This window comes from Pinus tabuliformis, chromosome 9, assembly GCF_031772625.1.
Source record: "Pinus tabuliformis cultivar Carrire ecotype Pingquan chromosome 9, CPIR1, whole genome shotgun sequence".
NCBI classification, from domain to species: domain Eukaryota; kingdom Viridiplantae; phylum Streptophyta; class Pinopsida; order Pinales; family Pinaceae; genus Pinus; species Pinus tabuliformis.
The window spans coordinates 242,087,972-242,093,865 of NC_142307.1; positions in this window are offsets into that span (position 1 = coordinate 242,087,972).

Genomic DNA, 5,894 nt, shown 5'->3' on the forward strand with positions numbered 1-5,894 from the left:
ATGAGGTGAAAACAAACTGTGATGTATGATTCAGGGTGGCGGTCATGAAGTGGATGAAGGATAATGTATGGCAGTGGGTGGAACACGGTTGACTCTTTACAGAACCACATCTCTTGAACATATAACGACACTGATGTGATGGATTGGTAGCATTACCCCAATTGTGGATGGTGTGGCGAAGACCATGGTTATGAGACCGGTGAATGAAACAACCCAACCCGATGTGATACGGAGGACAAAGTGTCATGTTCAAGAGCGACTTGCTACCATTAATGCTGTGAGGTTCTTCCAATTTTTCCCCAGTCATTGCTGACCAGTACCTCTTTATTTTTGTCAAGCTTGAGGAGGATAACATATGCTTGTTCTATAACCTGCCCTTCGGGCAAGCCCATCGCTATGTTTTAACGAGCCTAGCGATAGGGAAACTCGTTCTCGTCTAAAGACAAGTTTGTCGCTATTTAATCATTTTAACGAGTCTAACGACAAAGAAAACTCGGTCCTTTTCATTTTTAGAGAGTCTGAAAAGGTACGAAAAGTTAACTCCAAAATTCCTTTTTCGTCTTCTAATCCCTTAAGTCCGAAAAAGTATAAAACAATACAGAAGGGATGAATTTTCGATTTCTTTAACGAGCCGAACAAAACAAGCGCTCGATCTTTTTGTGTAATAATCCCTCAGGTCCAAAAAGATTAAAATCTAGAGGAGGGATAGCTCTTCTTGTCCTTTAACGAGCTGGAAGGCCAAAACTCGGCAAACTTTTCATATTTTATGAGTCAGTGAAAAGAGCCCAAAGAAGACTCGTCTTTTGAGGAACGAGTGATGAACAGGGATAGCAGCAGATTCCAGGTACAGGTTGGAATTCTCCAATCACGGCAGTGTCACAAGGATGGCTAAGTGAAATCACTCTTCGCAGCTGTTCCTCAAAATGGGTAAACAAACATATGGAGGTGAACGATTGGCCAAATGAACGGATGGAGGTGATGGCATAAAAACACGACCAAGGGCTTTTAATATGGCTTTCAAAGGTTACATTTCTCGAGGTTGTTTACCGGTTCATTTTTTCTGGATGAGCTTGAACTGTAGGGAAAGATTGCTCACAACTTGTGTTTATTTTTTAACGAGCATGAACTCTGTACAAAACTGCTCGATTCTTGCGTTTATTTTTTAACGAGCATGAACATTTCTAAAACTGCTCGATCTTTTGCATGCCCCCAGCATCATAATAACGCATGTCAAAGGAGGGTGCCCCCCAAGCTTCATTGCATTCAACTTGGTGGTTGGAATGAAGGTTTACCTTTGAATTTTGAAAAGGGGATTTGTTTCATTTTTTAATGAGGTTGACATAGTACAAGAACTATCCTCATGACTCCTTGTTTCATTTTTTAACGAGGTTGACACGAGATAAGAACCGTCCTCGGGGCCCACTGTATTTACAGTATTTCCATTAGGGCGACGATCCATGCTGACAAAATATTTAGGAATCTTCTGAATCCGTTGGATATAGAAGATTTCATATTGTAGGTTTCCACTGTGGCTACTTCCGCCAGATTACTCGCCGGCGGTAGGGCAAAAGTACCCATTAAGGCAGGGTCTTTTAGGAGACCTACTCCGATATTTTGGAGTGATTGATTACTTTCATGGATCATTGTGTTGCTTCCCGTAACTTGAGAACTGTTGGGGAGAAATGTTTGTTGGTCAACGATTGTAATTTTTCCTTGAAAAGGAAATACAATCCTCCTGAAGTAGGTCGACACAACTGCAGCCATGGCATATATCCAAGGCCTTCCCAGTAGGATGTTGTAATCGAGGTTTCCGTCGATTACTTCAACATCAACTTCTACTGTTTTGCCCCCCAGTTCAACTTGCAAGTTACTTAAAATCCCGTATGGAGTGTATGATCGTCCATCAAATGCTTTTAAGGTCGTTGACGATTTCGACAAGGGTGGTGAGCCTAAATTTTTCCAGCAACTCATCGACATAAGACATGTAGATGCCCCCTCATCAATAATTGTTCGATGAACAGTTTTGTTGAGGGATTTCACTTGAATAAGGAAAGATAGTTGAGCTGGTATCTGAGGGTCATATCCTTTATGATCAAAGGCCACAAGATTGGAATCCATTGGGCCAATCCCACCTATGGCTGATAATAAAGCTTGCTCTTGGGAGGTGCAATTTTGCGCTACCTCAAGCGTCGACATAGCGGACGACGATTGGGTCAGGTCCTCTATTATATTATAATTCTGTGCTACTTTTGCACCAGGATTAAATGTCGTTTTGTGCACTACTCCCTTTGGCGAGTTTATTACTGGCTTAGGAACGATGGGTGGCACAACTTCGTTCAAAGTTGTTGTCGAACTACTAGGTTGTTTATCAGCCTTGTTATTGGACTGCTTTGGATTCCTGTAATCTTTATTCCTTGTCAAAGCATTATTTTGCTGTTTCGAGGTGGAAAACATAAGCACTTGGGATCGGGAAGCATTTTGATTCGCAACCAGATTTTGTCTTGGATTAGGAAACGGATCAGTCAATACTGCCGGGGTTTTTGAACTCTTGAAGAGTTTCTTAACTTCAGGTATATGTGGACAATCTTTTGTCCAATGATCCTCATCGCATATATGACACCCTGTCGGGGGTCTCCCTTTCCTTTTCTTTTTCTTCTTGCCCCCTGGTTGCTTCAGTTGTTTGCCCTTGTCGGTCGACATGGCATTTACTTCCGAGGCAAGAAGTTCCTCATTTGCATTTTGACTAGAAATTTTGCGTTTTCCAGTCACGCCATTATTGGCGTGAGAGTTAGTATTCGATTCAGGAGGGGGAGGAATTGAAAATTCAGGTCTAGGGGCGTCAGGTATTTTGTCGTAAAGCGTGCCCGACTGAGTATATACTAAGTCTAAGTATTGAGCATGAGCAATGACTTGCTCCTCTGTTACGACTCCTCCCTTGGCCACATCTTCCGTTATAGCCGGAAGTAACGACTTTATAAACCATTTAGCTAACAGCTGATCAGGAACGTAAGTTTTCACCATCCTACGACGACGTCGCCACTCATGTATATGATCAGATATGTGAGTGGCCGTTGTCTGTTTGAAGTTGGTAAGGAGTTCTGTTCCTGTTTCATACCTTATCGGTAATTGAAAATGGGTTAAGAAAGTCGTGGCTAAGGAGCTGAAATTGTCGAAAGAGGCTCTTGGCAATTCAATGTACCATTTAGCCGCTGGACCTGTCAATGTCCTTTGGAAGAGGCGAAGTCTTATCGAATCATCATTCAGGGTGTTTGATGAACACCATAGGTGGAATGTCATCACGTGATTCGACGGATCTTCACCTGGATTTCCATTGAATTTAGGGATGTCCGATGGAAGTTTATGCGGAATCGCTGGCCACCAAGGGGCATAAGCAATTGGATCATTCGTCAGCCGGTTTAGATCTGGCAATTCTAGAGTCGCTACAAAGGGCAACTGTTGGCTCAGGTTAGGCGAAGCATATCCAGGATAAGATGGTATCGCCTGAGCAATGGGTTTTTGCAGACCAGCATAATGCTGACAACTTTGACAAAGTTGATGGGTATAACCATTATAGCATGGTTGCCCATTACTCACAAAGACTTGTTGCTCAGGTCCTTGATATGATTGCTGGAATGGCGGTCGTTGAGATTGAACCAGCTCTGGTTGTTGGACCATTTGCTGTTGACCAAGATGAGGAGTCACAGTACTTGTTTGAGCCTGAGTCGCTCCAGATAAGGAGGCACTACCCTGAGATTGTGATTGAGCCGCTGAGACAAGAGGTTGTTGTATTACAACAGGTAGCGCTTGTGCTTGCGGCGCATTCGCCATAGCAGGTGTGGTGGGAATATTCGACACAGGGTGTACTGGTTGCATTGAATATGCAACTCCTGATTGTTGAGGCAGCATTGGTACCCGACCGCTGGATGTAATTCCAGTTTGACCTGATCCTTGTTGTAAACTCTCATATGGTTGTTCTCTAGGAGGGAACAATGAAAGAGCATACTCCCCTCCATATGGTGGAAATCCAGTACTTAAAGGGTAAATTGGCCTTTGAAGACACATTGGATCAATTTGTCGAGTTTCAACATAAGAAGTACCAGATGATAATCCGGATGAAGAAATAGGAACTAACCATATTGTCGTCCCTGATGGGACTCCGGCCTGTTGTTGACAATTTGCCGGGACAGATGGTATACCAGCGAACATCGTTTGAGTAGCAGCAGGAGGCTCTGCTGTTGCTGTGTCGGACGACACAGTCCTAGATGTTGACGGTTGTTCAGACATTTTGAGTCTATCCAAAAGATTTTAGCGATTCTACAAGAACTTACGATGCCAAAAGACTAACTTCGAAGATCAACGCAGGAATAGGAGGTGATTATGTTCCGTTTAAAATGAATTTTATTAACGACGCTTTAGACACAACTTTGCTTTTTCATGTTTTAAGAGTCGAGAAAAAACTAAAGATGACTCTAGTCTCCTTCGATGTTTTAACGAGCCCGAAGTGACAAATGCTCGGATGGACTTTTTCAGTTATAGAGTTTGAAAAAGGCCAAAAGAAACTTCTCTGGAGTTCTAGGCAGAGGGTGTGCCAAACTTTTCACGAAACCACAGAATACGTTTTACGGTACGGGTGGTCGATCTTCGTGAATGCTGTGTTCACTGCGTCGCGATCAGTAGGGCGGCCGACACGGCTTCCTATGGATAAAGGCTTTGTTCCTATAGGGGTCTCCCAATATATACGCGACGGTACGTGGGAGCACAAGTCTGTATTAGTGCCACCGACTCTCAGGAGGAATCACCCACCTTCGTAGAGATCGACAGTCACTATGTTTAACGACGCCGGAACACGTCTCTACCTAGACCTCTATGTGTTTGCGTTATGTTACAAAGCGTTGTTATGTAAATTGAATTTATTTTAATGTTGATCTTGTTTAGCAGTTTGCCTTTAAGGATCACCACGAGATGTTTGATACAAATTCCTAAATGCAGTCTAAGATGAGAAGCAAGCTTTTTCAAATCTTTTTGACTGATGAAAATCTTAACTACTGAGGGAGAAGAAAGGCATATCTTCTCACACAGTTCATACAGCACAAACTAATGCACTTTCTCCTAAATCATCATGCAAACTTTTTCAAATGCAAAATTCACAATGCATGTATTTTCTTTTCCCTTTCTTAATGTTGATGTATTACAAAAAGAAAGTTGTTATTTAACTTTGATTTCGATTTAAAGCGAAAACAAACAAGCTTGTCCAAAATCAAAAGACACCTTAAGATTTACTTGTTTAATCACTGGAAATACATGAAATCAAACCATAATGACGAAAGTAAAAAGACTAATCAGCTATGGACAACAAACAAGCTAACTCTTTAGACCAGCAAAATGCCTAATACAGGTTCAGATCTAAGAGGCCAAAGCAAGACTAGTTCACTTTCGTTATGGGAAATTGTAAATGATGTAAGAAATACAAAAGAACAAGTACAATTTCGTTATATGACAGAGGCGGAATGATGGCAAGTAAGGTTGGTTTCAGAATAGGTACAAGAAAGACAACTTCCTGCAAAAACTGTAGTGAAAACAGGCAAGAAAAAGGGAGGAAACCCCAACTGCACTAGGCAAAACTGGATCAAAGCAGGTAGTACACTGCCTGTTTGACATTCAGTGCAGGTCCCGAAGGGGCTACCTGCGTTGCAAAGCAGGTAGCCCGTGTACAGCCTGCTTTGGAAAACGAGACTTACGTTTTCTCAGTTTCCGGGTCACAATTTTCTCAAAAATTCACGGTTTTTGCTCAAATCAGAAGCAATCAGTCAAGCACACTCAAAGGGATGATTAGGAGGATGAAAAGCTATCACTAAGAGCTTACAAGGATCCTTGTAGATTAGCTCTTCAAATCA